General features: G+C 42.7%; 1 long non-coding RNA gene across 2 annotated transcripts; it reads left to right on the top strand.

The window, feature by feature from the left end:
• The first annotated feature begins 12392 nt into the window (after positions 1-12392).
• LOC118356462 lies at positions 12393-22094 on the top strand. Of its 2 annotated transcripts, none has more exons than XR_004819768.1 (3): positions 12393-12462; positions 21079-21252; positions 21945-22094. It is a non-coding gene; the product is annotated as an uncharacterized LOC118356462 (long non-coding RNA). The 2 variants fall into 2 exon arrangements; XR_004819769.1 differs by having other exon boundaries at positions 21877-22094.
• Positions 22095-22748: the final 654 nt, after the last annotated feature.

Here is a 22748-nt window from a genome sequence, read left to right as displayed (position 1 = left end):
CAGGTGCTACAATTGTATAAGGCAATAATATGTGTTTATGTATATGTATATATACATATGCATACATGTGTATGTATGATTTCGCTGGTTTCCTGTGAGTTCAGATGCTACTGCTCTATTTCTCTGGTTGAGGCTAAATGATACAAATGTTAGCCCTGGAGGCAGTTCTATAAGAACAGACTTATAGATATTTGTATATTTTACACATAATTTAAATATATATAAATACAATAAGGATTTGGGTCACCTGACCAGAATCAAAACGTGAGATGGTTGCTGAAATATGAATTGGTAGTGGAAGAAAATTGTTAAGAATACCAGCTACTTACCTTGTGACCATTTGCAGAATCAAGGATATACTAGTTATGAGAATTTTGCTATGAATCTGTATATATATTAAAATATTTGTTTTCTTCCCACAGTTATCCCCTAATGATCCATTAATAGTTACCTTTATTATTTCAAGTAGGCTCCATGCTCAACTTGGGGGCCTGAAATGACTCTGAGATCAAGAGTCATGCTTTACTGCCTGAGCCAGCAGGCATCCCAACAATGGTTCACTTTAAAGATTTATTTTTTGGGGCGCCTGGGTGGTTCAGTTGGTTAAGCGACTGCCTTCGGCTCAGGTCATGATCCTGGAGTCCCGGGATCGAGTCCCGCGTTGGGCTCCCTGCTCAGCGGGGAGGCTGCTTCTCCCTCTGCCCCTCTTCCCTCTCATGCTCTCTATCTCTCATTCTCTCTCTCTCAAATAAATAAATAAAATCTTAAAGATTTATTTTTTTTATTTTAGAGAGAAATAGCATGAGCAGGGGGAGGGGCAGAGGGAGAGGGAGAATCCCAAGCAGACTCCACGCTGAGCACAGAGCCCCATATGGGGCTTGATCCCAGGATCCTGATATCATGACCTGAGCAGAAATCAAAAGTCAGACTGAGCCACTCAGACACCCCGATAGTTCACTTTAAATCACCGTATTTAAGGAGTAGCAAAAGAGAAGGATGCACATCACTCAAGGATGTTGCATCTTCTTTTGGGGAAAGGATTAGTGTGTTTCAATTGTAGGCAGGATAGTTGTACTTTATTAGACAGAAATATCACTGTTATTATTATTTTTTAATTTGGAAGTCATTTATGGTTTCAGGAGAGGTGTATGGCTTACAGCTCAACAAGGTGTAGACAGAAATGGCTAGTTTTATGTGTCAGTATGGCTAAGCTACAGAACTTATTAGTTATTAACTCATCTAGGTGTTTCTGTGAAGATATTTTGTAGAAGTGATTGATGGTCCACGATCATTTGACTTTAAGGGAGATTATCCTATATAATCTGGCTGGGCCTGAGTCAATCAACTGAAAGCCCAAGAGGATAGAGTGGAGACTTTGCTGTGAAGACATTCTTCCTGTTAATTGATGCTTCAGCTCATGCTCAAGACTTCAGCCCATACAAGGAATTTTGGAATTGCCTAGTGAGTCTCTATAGTCACATAAGCTAATTCCTTGCAATTAATCACTATATATACTGATTCTGTTTCTCTGGTTGAATGGCTGAACTCTGCCTGATACAATCACCAAATTGCTTATTTGGAAATGACATTTAACAGGAAAAAAGTGTATATGTGGATTTGTCATGGAGACAAACCATGGGTGGTGGAAAACTTTATTGAATCCTAGAAAAATGGCTACTCATGTTATGCCACTATAAATTTTTTTGGGGAAAGCTATGTTAGCTGTGAAAACCTGGCAGACAGAAAATGGGTGAAATCCTCTTGTGCCTTGAATTATGGATAACAGAATATTTCTGTCACGATTCCTATGCTCTTAGCCACTATTGCCTAGGAATATTTAGAAAGAAATGAGCTCAGAAAGGAATGTGTTAATAAAGGCATATTCTATTACTGTGGAAAAAAAAAGGAAAGGAATATATTGTTCAATGGGAAGAAGGGTAGGAGACAGAAGGAATTCATGAACTTCAGGGTAAGGGGTACAGGTAGATTTTATATTCATTTAAATGAAGACGTAAAAACTTGGAGACATACTTTTTGGGAAAAATTTTATACATAGTTAAATGCAAAAATCAAACCTGGGTTGTGATTTAAAAACTTTGGTCTACGGCAATGATTGCATTGAAACTTCTACTAGTAAATCATTCCTCTGTTATTTAAGCATTCCTGTAAACTGCCACAGAAAAAAAAAATGAACGGTGCTTTTGCCACAGACAACTGATAAGCTCAAGATATTGTAGTTAAGATGAGAGAAAAATTAGGCATAATGAGTTAGGGGGTGGGCTAATTGCACCTGGAAGTAAATGGAATCAGGTTAATTGGTTCATACTTGTGTGTGTTTTCCTTTGTTTTGTTTTGTTTTTTTTCTCTACTGCAGTCTCTAGGGTCCTGACTAATGAGGCCAAGCAAGATAAGGGCCAACCAAGGATCTGGTCTGGGGACTTCAGCCAGGAAGCAGAAATTGATCTAAATGGGGGGGGGAGGCGTCTACCCCTAAACATCTCCCCAGCTGAATCTTGCTATTGCTTTGTTCTAGTGATGCAGTCTTCCTCCTCTTCTCTACAGAGGAGAGGATGTTTACTACATGGGTCCAGTCCCTATTCCAACTGGCTCAGAGCCTGGGCTTTTTTCTTTGATATCTTGATGAAAGAGTTATAATGGGATCTTCTTCTTCTTCTTTTTTTTTTTATAAACAGCATACATTTATAAATTTTACTTCTTAGTAGCTCAAGTTGATCTCAACCGAATATCCCTTGAAGTTCTTTTTTTTATTTTATTTTTAAATTTTTTATTATGTTAATCACCATACATTACATCATTAGTTTTTATAATGGGATCTTCTTGTTGCTTTCAGTGTGAATGGAGTTTTGGGGCTTGGAAAATCTTTCATATTGTGTCTGGCGGAGAAGGGTAAGATTATTTTGTGTACTTTAGGGACTGAAGCTAATAATTTTGACCAAATAGATGAACCACAGTGTATTTCATGCCCAGCCTCATGGCGCTAGCCCGGTTAGGCTTTGTCTTCCAAGGGGAGTGGAGTTCACAAATTGTTGATTTCAGGCTTTGCCCTATGATTTCTGTCAGCCAGTGAGATATGAGTAGGTTTAAGGAAGCAGTCTGTACCATCTCTGAGCAGAATCCTCCATTTTTTGGGGCGATTGCTGTTTTCTCACTGCCATGACCCTTTTCTGTCCTAGATAATGATGATCCCATTAAGCTGAATCCCAGAAGGATGAGAAATAGACTTTTGCTGAGGTAAGCCGCTAGTGTTTTGAGTTCCTTTATTGCCATGACATAATTGAGACTAAGGTGGATATACAAATTTGGTTTCTGTATCTTAAGCTCTATGATCAGAGTTAAGACTTGAAACAATTATCTGAATATTTCAAGAAACCCGTTTGTTATTATAGTTTTTATAGCCCCTTCTCTATTTTTTTAAAAGATTTTATTTATTTATTTGACAGAGAGAGACACAGCGAGAGAGGGAACACACGCAGGGGGAGTGGGAGAGGGAGAAGCAGGCTCCCCGCGGAGCAGGGAGCTCAATGCCAGGCTGGATCCCAGGACCCTGAGATCATGACCTGAGCTGAAGGCAGTTGCTTAACCGACCGAGCCACCCAGGCGCCCCTAACCCTTTGTCTTTTAACTGAAGCAAATTTCCATGATATTTAGAAGGGCATGAAATTCATTTTCTAAACAGAAAGTTCCAAGAGACTTACCCTATCTCAGGTGTGAAACCTAAGGAGCTACTAGTAAGACAGGATCCATTCCATTGAAGATCCTGTGAAGTTATTTGCTCAGGTGGTCATGTGACCTGCAGAAAATGAGGGAATCTCCCTGGACCTAAGACTCAGAATGTTGCCTCCATGTGCAAGAAAGGAGGGAATCCACATGTTTCCTTCATCCTGGAAAAGATGTTTACTTGTACTTTAGGAAGAAAGGACACAAAGAATTGAAGACCTCTCTGGGTTCATTTTCCAGTTATCCTGATCGGTTTATTAAAAAGTGGAGACAAATCCACAGTCTCAAGGCCAATAGAAGGGGGAATTTGATTCAGAGAGTAACTGAGATAGCACAGATCTGGGCCTCGTCAGAGAAGGTGAGGTGCCCCCACCCTGGTGGCAGATGGGACAAAGCGATGTCAGGACACACTTTCTTCTGACAGTGTGTAGACCATGTGAGAAACAAAAGCTATCTTTCCCAGGGTTGTGATCACATGTGATCACAGAGGTGGTATAATGCACTTTTCTAGAACCATAGCCTCTTCCAGGGGAGGCAGTGGTCCTATGGTTTACATGTAAATCAAGGCCCCTCAGAATCTGACCCATTTGCAGTCTCCCAACCCTTGTTCACTACGACGCCCTTTCTGTCCTACGAGAGGCTCCCAACACAATGGGGAGCCCACCAACACAATGCATCTTTCCTACACCTGTTCCTTTGCGCAAGCTGCCCAACAAGGGTGAACTAATGACACACTTACTGATGCTCCAGATTTTGATTTCTTCTACGCACATAGTTCTTATGTCATCGACATCCAGACCCAGTAGGGTGACAAGGATCCCGCATGGCCCAGCCCCTACAGGAGGGGTAGGGAGGAGGGCACCTTTCCAGCCAGCATTTTCCTGATGGCCCTGCCCCAGTTCTGACTCTTTTGAGGGGCCACCATCACTGTCCCCAGTTCTGCTGCTGAGTTCTTTGCCCATCCTTCTACTCCCCCACGGTTTGGCAGTTGTTGCTCTTGAAGAAGGGCCTTACAGGATATCCACTGATGCCTGGTGATTTGGGGGTGAGCTCATGGAAACAGACATTTTTCTCTGGATTTTGTGCTGCCATGTACAGGGATGATTCTATGATTGGTATTTTAATAAATCTTATCTTTAGGAAGGGAAGCTTGAATGAGGCTGGTGCCATAACTGTGAAGGAGCAGCAATCACTTGTGTTGGTCAGGAGAGAGGACAGTTGGTATTTGGTGGTTTAAACGATGTTCCAATTTGTCTGTTCTGCAGAAGAACACCAAGACATACCTGTGGGTACCAGGCCCGGTCCTGGCCATCAGGTGCAGCTTTGCTGTTTCTCATACATTTCATTGAGAAGTGGGGGCCGGAGGTGAGCTGGGGAATTGCAGTGAATCTGCTGGATCCATTGTGGTATCTGCTCTCAAATATGGGTCTGGAGTAAGGATGGAAGGAAAAGAAAAGCACTGTCAGAAAATAATGGAGCCAGCTGGGGGAGGAGGGAAACCTGGGCCAGTGGCATCCAGAACCTGCTGCAAAGGGAAGAACCAGTACCCAGGCAACCAGGGTGCCCTGGGGCATTCCCCTGAGAACCACCTCCTTTTCATTCTCTCCTGATGTCTGACCCCTCTCTACCTTCCCTGCTCTCCAACTCTCTTCCATCTGTTGCCGCCCCCTCCGTCTCTCACATCAGCCATCTCAGTCCCAGAAAATGCTGAAATGACAGCTTAGGGCTGGGAAGTGCTGAGCTTCCTCACTGCCAGATGCTGTCTTGGGGAGAGTGAGGGGGTAGAGGAGGCTGAGCAGTGACCCCCATTCGACACCACAGTGTCTGTCCTGTAGCACATCTAGGAATATTCCAAAGAGATAGTGGAACTGATATGAAACAGAAATTTCTATTGTGGAAAGCATTTTGCATAAAATATTCACAGCGCTGAAAAAGTACTTCCAAATTCAGGAAAAAAAATTGGCTCTTACCCTGAAAATAAATGTTTAAGCCATTCACGACTTAACAGAATAAAATGGCACTCATACACTGGATGCAGTAGGAGTGTGTGTGCGTGTATGTGTGCACACATATTCCTTGGATAAATGTTGGGTGCCAAGTTGGCTCCTGAGTCATTCTTGCCTGTGCACAGTGAACTGACTCTCTTAGAGACAAATTTCCTCATGAGTTTATGTTGCATCTTCTTAAAACAAGTCTTTTTTTTTTTTAAGATTTTATTTATTTATTTGAGAGAGAGAGAATGAGAGATAGAGAGCACGAGAGGGAAGAGGGTCAGAGGGAGAAGCAGACTCCCCGCTGAGCAGGGAGCCCGATGCGGGACTCGATCCCGGGACTCCAGGATCATGACCTAAGCCGAAGGCAGTCGCTTAACCAACTGAACCACCCAGGGGCCCCTTCTTAAAACAAGTCTTACCCATTTTTGGGGGGGCATCTGAGGGCTTTTTTCTCCTCCAGGAGGGCACATCTATTTCCCAGATTTTATCCTCAAGCCCTCTAGTTAAGAAGAATGATGAGGAAAGACGTTGGTAATCACTGAATATTAGCATCTGAGACCTCTTTTAACTGATGAATGGATGAATAAAACGTGGCATATTTTACAAAGCAATATTATTCAGACATGTAAATTAATGAAATACATGCTATTAACATGGGGCGCCGGGGTGGCTCAGTCATTAAGTGTCTGCTTTCGGCTCAGGTCATGATCCCAGGGTCCTGGGATCGAGCCCCGCATCGGGCTCCCTGCTCTGCGGGAAGCCTGCTTCTCCCTCTCCCACTCCCCCTGCTTGTGTTCCCTCTCTGGCTGTGTCTCTCTCTGTGAAATAAATAAATAAAATCTTAAAAACAAAACAAAACAAAACATGGGTGAGCCTTGCAAACATGCTGAGTCAAAGAAGCCAGACACCCAAGGCCACCTATTGTTTGATTTCATTCATATTGAAATGTCTAGGGTAGAAAAATCCATAGAAGCAGAAAGTAGGTTGTAGTTTCCACTAACTACTAAGGGAGGAGGGAGAAAGGGACTGAGTGCTGGTTGATAGGGGATTTCTCTTTAAGGATGATAAAATTTTTCTAAAATTAGCTAATGTTAGTGGTTGTACAACTCTTCTGATGTACTGAAACCACTGGATTGCACACCGTGAAAGGATGCATTTTATGGTGAATAAATTACATCTCGATAAAACTGTTATTAAACAGAGAATAACTTATAAAAAGACAGTATAATGGAAAGGGTCATGAAATGTTTACTCTCCAAGTAAGTGAATGTGTGGAGGAAACTTTCCAAAAACAATTCACATTAAAAACTGCTTAAAATGAACATGTAAATTAAAGAGTCACACACTGTTGTGAAATTTAATTAATAGCCATTGCTATTAATGCTTGTCAACATAATTGTATTGACAGAGCACGCATTTTAGATTAAAATCGTCTCATTTAATATAAATGAGACAGTTTATATTAAAATATCTTTGACCAGAAAAAATTTTTATGCATTTAATTGTGTGGATAACTCCAAATTTTCAAATGAAGATATTGACAAATATTGGAAATTTCCAAAGCATAGAATGAGTAATATGATCTGATTAATGTTGAAAATGAAAGGACATTAAAACATAACTCAAAAGCATCCATTCATTTCCAGTGATTCACTTTCTTTTTTCAAACAGAAAATAACATCAATATAAGGAATGTCACTGTGTTTATTGGCCAAGAGATATTTCATGTGATTCTGTGTTTTTTTTTTTAATTTTTTAAATTTTTTAAATTTTTTACTTTTTTTAAAGACTTTATTCATTTATTTGACAGAGAGAGACACAGCGAGAGAGGGAACACAAGCAGGGGGACTGGGGGAGGGAGAAGCAGGCTTCCCGTGGAGCAGGGAGCCTGATGTGGGACGTGATCCCAGGACCTTGGGACCATGACCTGAGCGGAAGGCAGACACTTAATGACTGAGCCACCCAGGCGCCCTGTTTTTTTTTTTTTGACCTGAGCTGAAGGCAGACGCTTAATGACTGAGCCAGCCAGGCACCCCTTGCATGTGATTCTGAATAAGTATTAATGTTAAACTTAGGAAGTATTGCCCTAAAAATTATGAAAATATAATATTTTATCAATCACTAATATTGGTAATAATAATTTTATTCAACTTAAGTTTCTATTAATCAATATTTTAATAGTACTACATCATTATATTGATAAAATATAATTATTTTATTATTCATTATTTCATAACCCAGGCTCAATAATAGGAGCTCAGATGATATAAAAATGTAAATAAAGTTAGAATTTACAATATGTTTCCTATTAGAACACTCAATTATAATTGATGTTTAACATTTTTGTTAATTATTGTATCATTTAAATTGTAGTTATTATTGTATCATTTAAAGTTACCCTTTTATTTTAGATGCTTTCACATCGTTCTGGTTTCTTAAGATATTCATGCCACTTTTCTTTTTACTCCCAGACTTGATAAAAATCAGCATATCACTGAATCCTGCTGTTTTAAAATCTGAGGCTTCTCGCTGTCTGGGTGCTACAGGAAGAAATGTAAGTTCTAGTGTTAATCATATTTTATTTCTAATATTCAAATCAAGAAGTTCAAAATAAAAAGTGAAATTCCCAAGAACGTAAATTTTATCAAACGCAATGGAAATGGGTTATGTATGAAATGTATTTCTTCTCATTCAATTCTGGGATCCTTTTCAGCACCCTTTCTCGTGTGTATGATCACGAGGGGCCAGGGGTGTTTCTCCATGAATGAACTGGTGAAGCTGGGATGCTAATGATATGCAAGACAGTGTGAGGCCCTGGGAACTTGACATAAGTGGCCAGAAATAACATATTCAGATCTTAAGATTTCTGTTGCACCAACTTTCTGTCCTATCACATCTTCTTACCTTGCATTCATCATAGCACATGCCTCATTGTTTATTGCTAATCATCTAGGGTAGCACTTTCTTCATATTCCTTAGAACAGAACACAAACCATGTACGAATAAATATATATGCATATATATTTATTTATAGAACATTTATGCACTTATATATTCTGATAATATTCTTCTGTTATTTTTCTAAGAAAAAGACCAGTTGCCTTTCTGAAACCCGAAGTGTCCCAAATATTCTAACAATTCTATAAATTAGATATTCTAATTGATATTATTCTATCAGTTAGAAGAAATATAAAATGAATAGTCTAACCAAATAATCAGGCCTCAATTCTAAAATATCTCTTTTCTAATTTTGTTTTTCTTAATTATTTACATATCTCTTATAGTCCCCTGAGGAAGCACAAAGTATTATTAAAGAAAATGCTCATATCTGCTGAAACTCAGATTCCATATTTTGTTTTAAGGCACCTTGGTTAATGCAATTATTGAACAGAAAAAAGGTTTTTTTTTCTTTTTTAGAACAAACCATGAAATCATGCTGAATAGCTTTTGATTTAGTATGGAATGTATATTCATTTGCTACGTGCCTTTCCCCCCAAAATCCAATTCTAAGACATCCTTAAGTTGGATCCAACATCCTAATCAAAATTCATAAACTTATGCCCACATCAGAGGAATACAAAGTAAAGTTATGAAGACAGACATAATTGGAAATAGGATAACAAAGAGATTAGTGGACACAGTGCCCAGCATGATGCACTCACAAACAGATCTTTGCTGGGAGCTGATTTGTCTGGACCCATGTTGGGCTCATCCTGGACACCATTAGGTCACTCAGGCACCTTTGATATCGAGGAACGCTTCACGTAAATCAGTACTGAGTGATGTGTCTGGGGGTCAGGTCTCACCTTGGCTCATGTCAGGGATGCAGAGCATCAGGCCTGGCCTACAAGGCAATCTGTTTAGCATTCCTAATTCAAGATGATCAAAGAAAAACCACAGTCATGTGATCAAGCAGAATGTCATACTACCGCTAAAAACTTGCAGTGCTTCTTTGGCTGTGGAAGGAGGGTGCTTCCTTTGGGTTACTGTTTCCCTCCAAGTAACAACTGGGTATTTTTTCTTTAGAAACTAACTGAGTAGGAGACACATTGGGAATTTTTTACGTAGTTTCTATAATAGTCTCATTCACCTGCGGCCAAGGTTAGAGATGTGCACTATTGTGTGCGTTATGCCCATCTCCACAGGACTGGGAAGTAGTCTGCATGTTGTTAACTTGAGCAATGGAATACATTTACTCCTGGACCCCACCTCATTCAGATCACCATTTGCAAAGACCTCAGGGTCATTGGGAAAGTGACCTGCTGTTGCCCAGCTCGTTTGTAGACAGTCGTTTCCACCTGTGACTCGCCATGACCTGTGCGTGGACAATACTGTGAGGGTTGTAGGGTAGCCGCGTGCCCACAGCCTTGTAGATGGGTCCCGGCAGTCCTGCCATAGTGACAGGAAACTGAACCCAGGAGAAGGAGGGCTTCCCAAGGTCCAGTTGTGGTGGGCTGCTCCTCACCACGGGCTGGGTGACCTTGCTCTGTGCTGGTGCAAGACAGAGTTCGAGACTGTCTGTGGATATCAGCCCCAACTGTCGCTGGGTTGGCCTGGCAGTGCCTGAGGATGGAGGTAGCAATCTGGGAGCAGGGAAGGGTTGACAGCTCCACTGGGGTCCTTTCCATTCCCAAGATAAGCCTTGTGATAGGGAGGGAGAGGTGAAGGACATTAGAACAGAGAAGGGAATTAGGAGTCCTAGAAAGTGTTTTCAGCATCATAATTTGGCCTTGGGCTGGGCATGGTAGAACACTGGGCTGGAATGTTAGCCTGGAGAGGGTGCAGCACCTTGTGGCTTCAGGTTAGATCTAAGTTCGGATTCCCTTTCATGCATCCCAGTGACTCCACTTTACCTAGATTTTCATTCACCAAAGCATGCTCCCTGAAAGGCTGGTTCTAAGGGCTGTTAGTCAAGGTCAGTGGGGTCAGCAGTGGGTAAGGGGCACAGAGTCGGGTGCCATACGAAGAAAACTGTGAGACTGGGTTGCCTCTGAAGGCAAACTCCCTCTCTGTGTTGGTCATCTTTGTGCAGAGCTGGATTTTGAGGCTGGAGGCTGAAGGTGTCTGAATCCACAGGCAGGTCTCCTTGGAGCTGTTAATACACTTAAATACAAGGTGAATACTGAAGGAAGTGACACTTGGCCTATAGAAGTTTCACAGACTACTTTCTTTCAAAAATAACTTAGTTAGTTAGATCTGCCTTTGTAAGTAGAGTCAGTTCAGCTCTTGGCACACAGAAGTAGACTTTGTGTTTCAAATCTCTTTAGGTGTAAAATCCCTCATGATAGACTCTCATTATGGGACCTTAATAAACAACCATCTCCGAAATACTATCCTTACACCATCTGGGACAAAGAAACAAGCCACTCACCAAATTTACTTCCAAGAAAGATCCATTTATGAAGCACTATCTTAGAAATCATAATTCTATTGGGCTTCAATTTAAGCAAATATACAATTATTTAGCAACAGCAGTGAAAACAATTGCAAGAAAGTCCAACATTACATCAGAAGAGAGAAAAAGTATTCCTGTTTCTGGATGAAATAGTAATGACAAAAGTATAATTCATGTTTTGTGTAATGAACATTTATAAAAAAACATCCTAAACATTATAATCCTGTTAGTTCTCCATATTGTACAATCACTTAAAGCAGGGAAACAGAGAAAGAAATCAAAATTATTTCGGAAGAAAGACAACATTCTTTCTGTGTTTCTGATTATTTTAGTGGACTTTTTAATAAGAACAAAGATACTGTCATTGCACCACCTACAAATAGAATAACATGGAGACATCGAATTTCAAGAGTCACTTTGAAAAAACTTACAGTTCTAGAACTTGTTTGAGACCCAGTTTCCTCACCTCTGCGTGCCATTCCTTTCCTCAAGGAGAGCCACAGTGGGGTCAAATGAGATAAATAGAAACCTGGTGTGGGGGCAATATGGCACTCTGCACTTCGAGAGTTGTGTGCTTACAAGCATTCGTTACTAGACCCAGGGGAGACTTGCTAAGTGCTTGCACTTTCCCCCCTCCTCACTTGGGACTGTCCAGGCCAGTGAAATGTTTTGGGTCCCTGAGATCCAGTGGCAGGGGGAAACAACAGCGTCCCAGGTGAGGCTCAAGGAGGCACCACAGATGTGTGTGTCCTGCACTAGGAGGCGCAGAACTGCCACGACTGTCTGAGGTCTCAGGTCCTCCCCTCTGGATTCACTCTCATTTCTTGCTCAATTCCCCACATCCTTAATGAGTGCCTGTCATGTGCTGGATGGGAGAGAGGGCTCAGTGGGGATAAGATAAACTCCGTCCTAACAACCTTTACCATTCAGAGGGAAATGCAGACAATACACGAGGAAATAAAATTCCTTCAGAGAGATTGGGTTCTCTGGGGCTGTGAATAGAAGGAATAGCGAGGGATGAGTGAGCACAGACACTAGCCTGCGGTGGTCAGGAAAGGCGCTTCAAGAAGTCAGGGCAGGGTTGGTATCTAAATGAAGAAGGCAGCACCCACCTGTCTGGGGAAAGGTGTTCCTGGCAGAGGAAACAGCCAGTGCAGGCTCTGAGAAAAACAAACAAACAAACAACTGACCTTGACATAATAACAGAAATTAGGAAGTTTAGAGTTCTAAACTGTCCATGGACGTTAGTTCCAACTGTCACTGGGTTGGCAGGCAGTGGCTGAGGATGGAGGGGGCCATCTGCGAGAGGCAAGGGTCGACAGCCTGGCCTTTGAGGTACTTTCCAACCCCAAGTCCAGGCTTGTGATGGGGACAGGAGGTGAAGGGCACAGAAGAGAGCCCGTGGTCAAGGTTCTGAAAATGTCTCTGTTAGAGTCATCATATTCCTGTTGGGGGCTGGCCTGGCTAAAGAGTGCTGGGTTTGTCCAGTGAATTTGGGAGGGGCCTGCCTGGGGCACCTTTCAGAGTTAAGATTGAGATTGCGTCTTAAGGATCATCCAAGGGAGTTTAGCTTGTGAACGGTAAGAAGCTCTTGGCCTTAGGGTTAAATATGAGTTCAGTGTTTCTCTTAAACATTCTGATGACGCCATTTCTTCTGTGCCAAACCTAACTGAAATGTGTTCTTTGAAAGCCTCGTTCTGGCAGATGTCAATCAGGCTTGTGGTGGAGAACACTGACTTGTTGAGCTGTTGTTACAACTACACATGATGAATAGTGAAGAAAGGGATGCTCGGCCATACAAAATGTTTCACAAACTTACCCTTTCTTAAATCAAAAATTGATCTTGTTAAACATATTAGTGTTATGTGTTAGCCAGTATCAATAGCTTCTTGAAAGCACCCTGGATTCTCATCTGTGAAAGAAGATTCCAAATGAAGTCAGCATTGCTAAGAAAATCACTCAAAATAGAGTCAAAAGGACACTGAGGAAGTAGGGCCCCTGCAAATCTCCTGTTCCAATTCTCAAAGCTCCATGAACTTTTGAGTTTTGTCAATTGCAACTGGACAACCTCCTGAAACACATCCTTCTACTTTGGACTGAAAGAGAGATCATGAAAATTCTGTTGGCTAAATATCCAATGATGCATTAGATAGTTTAAAATCTGCCAACACCAATCATAATTCTATCAAAAGAAGTTATATAACCTCTTGGTTTTTACCTTTATAAGCCTTCATTCTATGTGCACAAGCAACTTGGAACACACTTTTGATTTCAGTCAACTCTGTGCCTCCCAGATTGCAATCCCTAAGACCTCGAATAAATACTTTGGTTGCTTCAAAAAACAAACAAACAAACAAACAAACAAAAACGCATTAGTGTTATAACTAGAGTAACTCAGCTCTTGTTACAGCTGAAATAAACATTGCATTCCAAATCTTGTGAGTCCACTCATGTAAAATTCCCTGTTAGTGTTCGTGTTATGGGGCCTTGTTAAACAGAGCCAACCAAAATACTGTTCTTACTCATATACCAGCAATGAAAGCAGAAGAAAGAAAAAGTCTCATTTTAAGAAAAAAGAAAATTCTGTGTTTCTGATTATGTTAGTGGACTCATTAGTAGCCACAAAATACCACCTACAAATAGAACAACATGGAGACACTGAATTTCAAGAGCCACACTGGAAACACCTACCATTCTAGAGAATTATTTAAGAATTACAGTCCTATCAAGTTCCCACATGGGGCAGTGAGTGGTCTGTGTGAAAGCTCTTCAGGTCACCAACGGCCAGGAGGGAGGCAGACACCTTGCCACCCTCTGAACTTGATAAAAGGCTCAGACCCTAATGCTGGGGATACTGAATTAGATGTGAGTGCTGGGGCAGGGGGAGCATCCCCTGGGTTTCAGCTGTTACTGTTGCAGAGAAGCACAAGTTAATTTCCAGTGTTACTTTAAGGACCCTTTCCTGTTTGTTCCCATAGTTACCTCCAAAATATTTCTCTCACTTGCAGAAAGAACCCTTGGTTCTAATTAGGACTGCGTTTGCTAATTACACTCCCATTGTCTCTCGCCCACTCACAGTGAGCCTGGCATGACTGACCCGCTCTTCCCTTGATCTTTCTCAGCTCCAGGGACCATTCCCATGATCCGTACTCAAGGCTGAGCCCCTGTCCCTCCCGCACGCACTGATGTGCAGCTCTGCCCCTGGAAGAGTGTGCTCATAGGCTTCCAACCTATGCACACGTGGCCCAAGCACATGCATATTTGCAATCTCTGGAGCAGCTCCTCCTGAGTAAATGACCATTTCCCCCAGGAGAGGTCCTCATGCTGCCTCTTGTTGTAGTCTGCCAGCCAATAAAAGCTTAAACAGAGGCCAAGCAGCTTTTCAGAGAATGGAAAATGAATGGGATTTTGGGATGGATGTCCCAGATTCAACGCCAATAACTTAGAGGGTGATCATAAAAATAGCAACTTCTTTTACCATGTGCTAAGAGTTTTCCGCAAGTTCATTTCATTTAACCTGTGCACCTCTGTCTGAGTTGAGGAATTCGAGGGAGCAGGTTTAGGGGAATGTGCCCAAAGGAACCCAGCTAGGAAAGTACAGAGGTGAGCCTTGTCCCTGGGCTTCAGATCATGAGTTGACAACCACGTGTCAGTGTTTCATAATTTGGAACTTGTTTGGGCCTCAGCTTCCTCATCTCCACATGGGACCACTGCACTAGGGGGGAGCCATTGGTGGGTTTTGAGAGGATGAAGTAGAGAACAGTGTGGAGTTCCTGTGAAGATCTGTGCTTTGTTGAGTTCTGAGCCTCGCAAATATTAGCCATGACTCCTAGGGAAGGGCTGAGTGTTTAGTGCTCGCAAGTCCCTCCTTGCTATAGGGACTCCCCAAACCAGTGAAAAACCGGGACCTTGAGGTCTGGTGGCTTTTCTTTTACCAAAAAAGCACCTGAGCTCCTTCCTGTGCAACACCCAGCACAGGAGGCGTGGCTACCCCTCCACGCCTCCTCCTCTTTCCCCACAACCTTGACCTTCCCCTGCCCTCTCCAGGAGCTGTGTTAACATGGAGTCTTTGGCCTGAAACCCGTGCCTGACAGAGGAGACATTTCTAGGGCAAAGCCTGTGTTCTTTAGGGAACATTCAGCCCGTGGGAGCAGCGGGGTCCAGGGAAGGCTCCAAGGAGGCTCTACACATATGTGGGTCCAGCACTGGGAGGCCCACGATGGCTGTTTGGGCAGGTCTGAGGTTTCACGGGTGTCTTCCCACTGGATTCACTTGTTCATTTCTTGCTCAGTTTCCCAAATCCTTGAGTGCCTGTTCTGTGCTTGACAGGAAAGAGGGCTTGGCAGAAATACGATCATCTTTCTGCCCTACTTGCCCTTTTAGTGCAGAAAGTGATGCAGAAATCACATGTGAATAAACATGGAAATACGATTTCAGAAAGGATGATGGCTCTGAGGCCATAAATAGGGTGAAGGAACAGAGAGGGATGAGTGAGCAGAGCCACTGGCCTGGGGTGGTCAGGAAAGGGCACTTTCAGAAGACAGGACGAGCGTTGTTGTCTAAATGGAGGCAGCACCCACCCATCTGGGGAAAGGTGTACCTGGCAGAGGAAATGGCACAAGTGAACTTGAGAGGCTAGTCGGACAGAAGGATGGTCAGTGGCTAAGTAGGAGGGGCTTGGACATATGCATGTTTGGACCAGGAGCATGGATTTGAATCTCAGTGTGATTTGGAGGCATTGGTGGGCTTTGAGCATCATGGACTCATGGTCCCATTTAGAGTTTTAAGCTGTTTCCATTGAGTGTGCTGTTGTAAAGGAGAGACAGTTCAGGGAAGGAGGGGTGGGAGTTGACTGCCAGCCTCTGAGGTCCTGTCCAGCCCCAAATCCAGGCTTGTGATGGGGCAGGGTGTTACAGGACACAGGACAGGGAAGGGAGTTGGGGTCCTGGAAAGCCTTGGTCACCTTCGTAATTTTGTCTGGGGCGGGCTCTGGGTGAAGAGTGGCTGGGCTTGACCTAGGAACCTGGGTTGCCTTTCAGAGTCAAGGTTGTTTGCCTCCCAGTCAGCACCCCAGCTGGACATAAGGGCAGGTTGAGCAGAGTGGAGGCAGGTGGCCTCAGGGTTAAATCTGATTCACATTCACATCAGGCACAAAATAATCTGCAATCCTCAATGTTGTAATTCTATCAGGTCCGCCATTGAGATGTTGTGTAATCAATGGCAATAAAACCAGAAGAGCGACATGAAAATTATTTTAAAAGAAAGGCAAAATGAAATCCTGGCCTCCTGGATTATTTTAGAAGACTTGCTAAAAACAACAAAAAGCTGTAATTATGCTGCTTGCAAATAGGATACAATGAAGCAATTAACTTAGTGTCACATTGAAATAATCCACAACTATAGAACATTGTCCATGAAGTATAATTCCAAGTGGTTTTCACTGTAGACATTACAGGATTGCTTAATAGCAATACGACTAAAATAATATTAGAAAAATATTTTAGTGGAGAGATAACATCTTGTTGTGGTTCTGGTTCTACAGCTGTAGGAGCAATGGAAGGTGGGGTCAGCTCAGTGGTGACTCACTTCTGTTTTCAGGCTGTGTGGACAGCCTTCGATGCAGAGACTTTTCCTGTGGCTGATGGAGGATGGGGAGGAAGTGTGGGGCCCGAATGGGGGGAAGACCAGAGAGTCCTATCCCCCCTGAGCAATCCCCTTAAGGTTTTCTAAAACATCTGAAGTCCGGCAAGGGGCAAGAGGGAGGACCAGGGTCTAGGTCAATGGAATTCGGATCCTGTGATTTGTTGAGTCAAAAGAAAGTCCCAAGCTGCCGTCTGCACCAGGAGGACCAGGTTATCCTCACAATCTTGAGATCTTGAAAAAGATCTGCTGTGTTAGGATGGAGCTGACCTGCCAGAGCAGTCTTTCCCCTGGGCTCCTGATCCTTGGAGGGACCCTGGCTCCTCAACCAACCGCAGCCTAGTGCTACTCCTTCCTTGGGGATCTGGACATCCAGAGGATGCCCTGGTGGTCTTTGCCCTCTGCCAAATGTCCTATTTGCAACATCAGGGACATAAGGATATTTTTTTGGAAACTTACATTCTTTTCAGTTTTTCTTTTTCTTTTCTTTTTTTTTTTGGTCTCAGGTATGCACTTTCTTAAGTTTGGAGCTGTCTCTCAGCCAACAGAGCTCCTAACTCATTGTCGTGAGCTCTTCTTTGAATAGGATTCAGTAATAACACACTATTCTTTAGAATTTTCCTGACAGAATTTTGGCTAGTGTTTTGTAGGTGTCCAGCTCTTTGCATTACCGGCATGTCTTGTCATCTGTTTTTGAAAGATTCTCGTACATCTCTGCAGGGTACATTCTGTGTAAATTAGGTATTTGGTGAAAATGATTTTTATGCTGATAACCCTTGAAGGAGGATGTGAAGTTTCCACTGGAGCTGTGGCATCTCCCTTTCTAACTGTGCTCCCTCCCACCCCTGATTGCAGTGAAGCTTTTGGTTTAGGGACATTTCAGATGATCTTTCAAGGCCCGATTATTTCATATTCTTGAGTTCAGTTAGTATGCAGCTGGTTTCTTTTTAAACTCAAGCCATACCGATCATTGTCTTTCCTTCGGTACACCTTCCACGTGGTCTTGTCTTCTGATGAACTTGTTTCATCCAATTCCAGGCTCCACCATCCATGCCTTCTCCAGGAACAGGAGGCCCGTCCCTCATCTTCTGCAGTGTTTGCCCAGAAGCTTGATCTGAGTTTTTAAAAAGAGTTTTTTTGTACTATTCCTTTATCTTGTGTAACAAATGTCTTCACTCTTTTGTTCGTTCATTCAGTTTCTTTTTGAAAACAGTGTCAGGCTTCCGTGAAGATGAGAATTTTTCTCTAGAGCATCTCTGAGAGCTCCCTGAAATTTTCCTTAATTTTTCTGAAGGCCTTTTTTTTTTTTAAGATTTATTTATTTGAGAGAGCGAGAATTAGAGAGAGAGAGAGTACATGAGAGGGGGGAGGGTCAGAGGGAGAAGCAGGCTCCTCGCCGAGCAGGGAGCCCGTTGCGGGACTCGATCCTGGGACTCCAGGATCATGACCTGAGCCGAAGGCAGTCGCCCAACCGACTGAGCCACCCAGGCGCCCATTCCTGAAGGCTTTTGCAGATGTTAACAGCAGCAGTGACTTGACTTTGGTACTCTGATATAGCTGGTAAAGACTGTTCTGCTGGTATGTTGGCCATTAGCTCGACTTGTTTTTTGTCTTGACATTTGTCCTCTTTTGGTAGTTTTGGAATGTGTACTTTACACCCAAGTAAAAGGTCAGATGTTTCTAGGTCTTTATGCATGGTCTCCAACTTTATTGTTGCTGATACCATGTCTCTCAGAAGGGTGCCGCTGAACTTGACTCAGGTCCTGCAAATTCATTTTCAATTGGTCATAGCTACTCAAAAATATGTTGTCTCTCCTCCAGAGGGGCAGACTCTCCAGTGTCAACTTTTTTCTTTTTCTTTTTTAAGAAGATTTTATTTATTTATTTGAGAGAGAGTGAGCAAGTGAGAGAGAGTGAGAGAGAGCACAAGCAGGAGGAGCGGCTGGCAGAGGGAGAGGGAGAGGGAGAAGGCTCCCCGCTGAGCAGGGAGACTGACGTGGGGGCTCAATCCCAGGACCCTGGGATCATGACCTGAGCTAAAGTCAGATGCTTCGCCGATTGAGCCACCCAGGCACCCCATCCAGTGTCCACTTTGTCTCTGTATAAAGTCAGATCTTTTTATTTTATTTTTTTAAGGATTTTAATTTATTTGTCAGAGAGAGAGCACAAGCAGAGGGAGCAGCAGAGGGAGAGGGAGAAGCAGGTTTCCCGCTGAGCAGGGAGCCCAGGACCCCGGGATCATGACCTGAGCTGAAGGCAGACGCTTAACTACTGAGGCACCCAGGCGCCCCAGATCTTTTTATTTTTTTTTTAAGTCAAATCTTGATAATGAAAAATCCGACCTTGACTACCAAACTACCACTGCACACAGCAATGAGTGGGGAGCTGGGCCTGGTCTAAGGTGCCCTGGATGTGCTGCTACTGACTGGCCCCAGGACCAGTAGGACACAGAGCATCATGAATATGACATGAGGCCACTGTAGAGTCACCTCACATCCAGAATATCATTAACTTCAGAGAACATCAAGAGCACTATGCCTGGAATCAAACCAGTGTTGGGCAGCCAGGCGGACCTCAGCCGAGGTGGGGGAGAGGGACAAATACAGTAAACCCTGACTAATGTTCTTTTTTCAAACAACTTTATTTAGGTGTCGAGGGGCACCCCCAGAGCTCTGAACGCCTTGCCCACACACACTATGCAGAGCAATTTTAGGTTTACTGAAAACATGAGCATAAAATACAAAGAGTTCTTAAAAACACAGTTTCTCCTATAATTAACATCTTGCATTAGTGTGACACAGTTAAAATTGATAAGCAAATATTGACACATTGTCATTAATGAGTGAACATTCCCCCCACTCCTTCTCTCCTTGCCTGCGGCCTGGGATCTCTTTCAAAGCCGCAATCTGGGGACGACTGTTTCCTGTTTCTTTTTTTTTTTTTTTAAGATTTTATTTATTTATTTGACAGAGAGAGAGAGAACACAAGTAGGCAGAGTGGCAGGCAGAGGGAGAAGCAGGCTCTCCACTGAGCAGGGAGCCAGATGTGGGGCTCGATCCCAGGACCCCAGGATCATGACCTGAGCCGAAGGCAGCCATTTAACTGACTGAGCCACCCAGGCACCCCAACTGTTTCCTGTTTCACAGGACTCCTGTCCTTAATTGCCCATTATCTAGTGTCTTGCAAACAGTTGTATGGTATATTTTATCTGTTTTTTTCCCCTGGGGGAAGGGCAAATTCATCCTGCATTATTCCACCATGGCCGGAAGCTAAGGTCTTTTCGTGTATCTTTGACACCATGAAGACAGGATTGACTTACTGTTTTGAAGTCTACCATTAGGTGGCGATGTTGTACAACTGAGATGCTTTTCAGAAAAAGCCCAGTGCAAAGAATTTCTAAGTTCTTTTAAGAGATCTATGAAATTATATATTTGGTATTAGTTTGGGTACACAAGTCTGTCTTGTTGAGCTCTACTTTATTCCTATATCTTTTATCATGGAATTTTTACTTCAGTGTAAAATTTATAAAGATATTTTGCCTACAATCATACATGTCATAGGTTGACTATGACAATCTACTGGGACCCAGAGGAGAAATATTACAGTCATTAAGGGTAGTTTTCCACGTCTAAGTGGATTTAGATATATTTATGAAGGCCCTGATTAACATTAATTCCTGATGGGCTGAGAAGAATAAGATGTGTTTCCTGCCTCAGAGGGCTCCTGTCTGCATGGGGGAGACATAGATGTGGACCCTCCGTGACCAAGGAAGCATTCTTCACAGAGCAGGGGACCATCTATCAGGGTGAAAAGATGTGTAGAACTTTTCCACTGGAGAAGGGGGGAAATAATAGTCTGTCCCCAACAGTGGAAATATCATGTAGAAGGAGACCGATACTCAAAATATCATAACCAGGTCAGGGAAGATGGAGTGGGTCCATGCAATTAGCAGGAATAAAAGAGCAGTAGGAAATATGGGTAAGGACGGGGACCAGGTCCACAGCATGGAGGGCCAGATTTGCTACGTAAGGGCTCAGATTATACCTTGTAGCCAGTGGAGAGTAAACATAGTTCTCAGTTAACTGATTAATATGATTAAAATGGTGTTTTAGACTAGAGTCTCTAAACTACTTTGGCTGAACAGCCTTTATAATAAATGTAGTTTTAGTAAACATCCAATATATTTATACATATATATATACACATATGTAGCACTATGTAGACATATTATGCAGATTACAAAATATGCATAAAACTGTGCAGCTTGTGGTAATAATGACATAGCTTTTGACAATTTTGGATTTTTTACAGATTATACATCGGGTCTGATTAGATCCCTGTTTTATGTCATAGTGGAGCTAATTTAAGTGGAATGGAAGACATCTGAGTCTCAATGTTCTCTCGATCACTTCAAGAAATTCGAACACGGCAGTGAACTTGCATTCTTTCTTCAAGCCTGACATACTGCCATTTCACACGGAAACGGTAGGATTGTTCTCCCAAGTCAATATTAGAGGCCTAACTCTTTCTTCTTTATTAATATAAGACAAGTGCAAATTGGAGACTTAGTGTTTTATTTGTCCCCTCTGGAGCACTGTGTGCAGCCTTCGATGCACTTGTCCTCACACACCCCTGGGCTGGGTGGCTCTGGCTGCAGCCCTCCAGAAAGACTGCAGAACGTAGGCAGGAGACCAACAGGGACACCAAACAGGAGCTGCTTGTCTGTTGGTAATCAGAGCAGAGATCAACTAAATCCGAGATAAACAGTTACAGTCCAATTCAAATAATACATGTTTCACTTCAGCCTCTTGTAAATTAACAAAGCAAAATATTAAAAATAATAATTATGTCCCCCAAAGTTCTGGTATTACGAGTGAACATGGGCTAGAGTTATCTTGGAAAGAAAACTTTGTGACTGATCTCTGGCCAATGTGTTAGAAACGACAAGACCTCTTCACTGGTGAGGACACAGCAAGAAGTCAGCAGTCTGTGACTCCGAAGAGGGGTTTTGACAGAATCTGGCCACGCTGGCTCCCTGATCTCAGACTATCAGCACCCAAAACTGTGAGAAGTATATATCTGTTAGTTATAAGGGGTGTTTGGTTACAGGAGCTCAAATGGACCAGGACCAAGAATAAAGATAAACTGGGATATTTGACTTAGATTTTCTGCCACAGTATTGCAGAAGATGCCGAAGGAGACTTGAATTGGCATCCATCTCTCCAACTTTCTGCCCAACCATTAGCCCTTGAAATGAATATGGCTACTTCACTGAAGACACTGAGCTTCTCACATGTAGCAAGGAGCATCACACCCCTGCCTCACTTTTGCAGGTACCTTTATTGTACAGACTTTATAAATTACTGTTTATAAATTACATCAAGTACATGAAAGATATTATATAAATTCAGAGAAGGTTTGTTTCTTAATTAATATCATGTGAAGCATTAAGATAGCTGTCTTGAAAGAAATGGTTGTAAATAATCTATAGCTAGACCATTTGCAATGACCATTGTTCACTCCCAAATTGCATTTTGACCTTGTTCATTTGTTGATTGGAAAATTGCATCCCTTTTCTTACTTCTGAGTGTGAAGGTGATATCAGCTCTGTGAGACATTTCAGGATTTATAGTTTCTGCATTCTGTCTTGCAGACAAAGTTGGAAAGTATGTTTTTTCTCATTGCTAAATATCAGTATTGTGGCTGGTCTTTAGGCAAACACATTTTTTAAAAAAGATTTTATTTATTTATTTTGACAGAGAGACAGAGAGAGAGGAAACACAAGCAGGGGGAGTGGGAGAGGGAGAAGCAGGCTTCCCGCTGAGCAGAGAGCCCGATGTGGGGCTCCATCCCAGGACCCCGGGGTCATGACCCCAGCCAAAGGCAGACGCTTAACAACTGAGCCACCCAGATGCCTCTAGACAAACACCTTTTAAAAAGCTCAAACAGAATGGGGCGCCTGGGTGTTTCAGTCAGTTAAG

Source organism: Zalophus californianus, chromosome 17 (assembly GCF_009762305.2).
Source record: "Zalophus californianus isolate mZalCal1 chromosome 17, mZalCal1.pri.v2, whole genome shotgun sequence".
Lineage (NCBI taxonomy): Eukaryota > Metazoa > Chordata > Mammalia > Carnivora > Otariidae > Zalophus > Zalophus californianus.
This window is presented reverse-complemented; position numbering and strand designations above follow the sequence as displayed.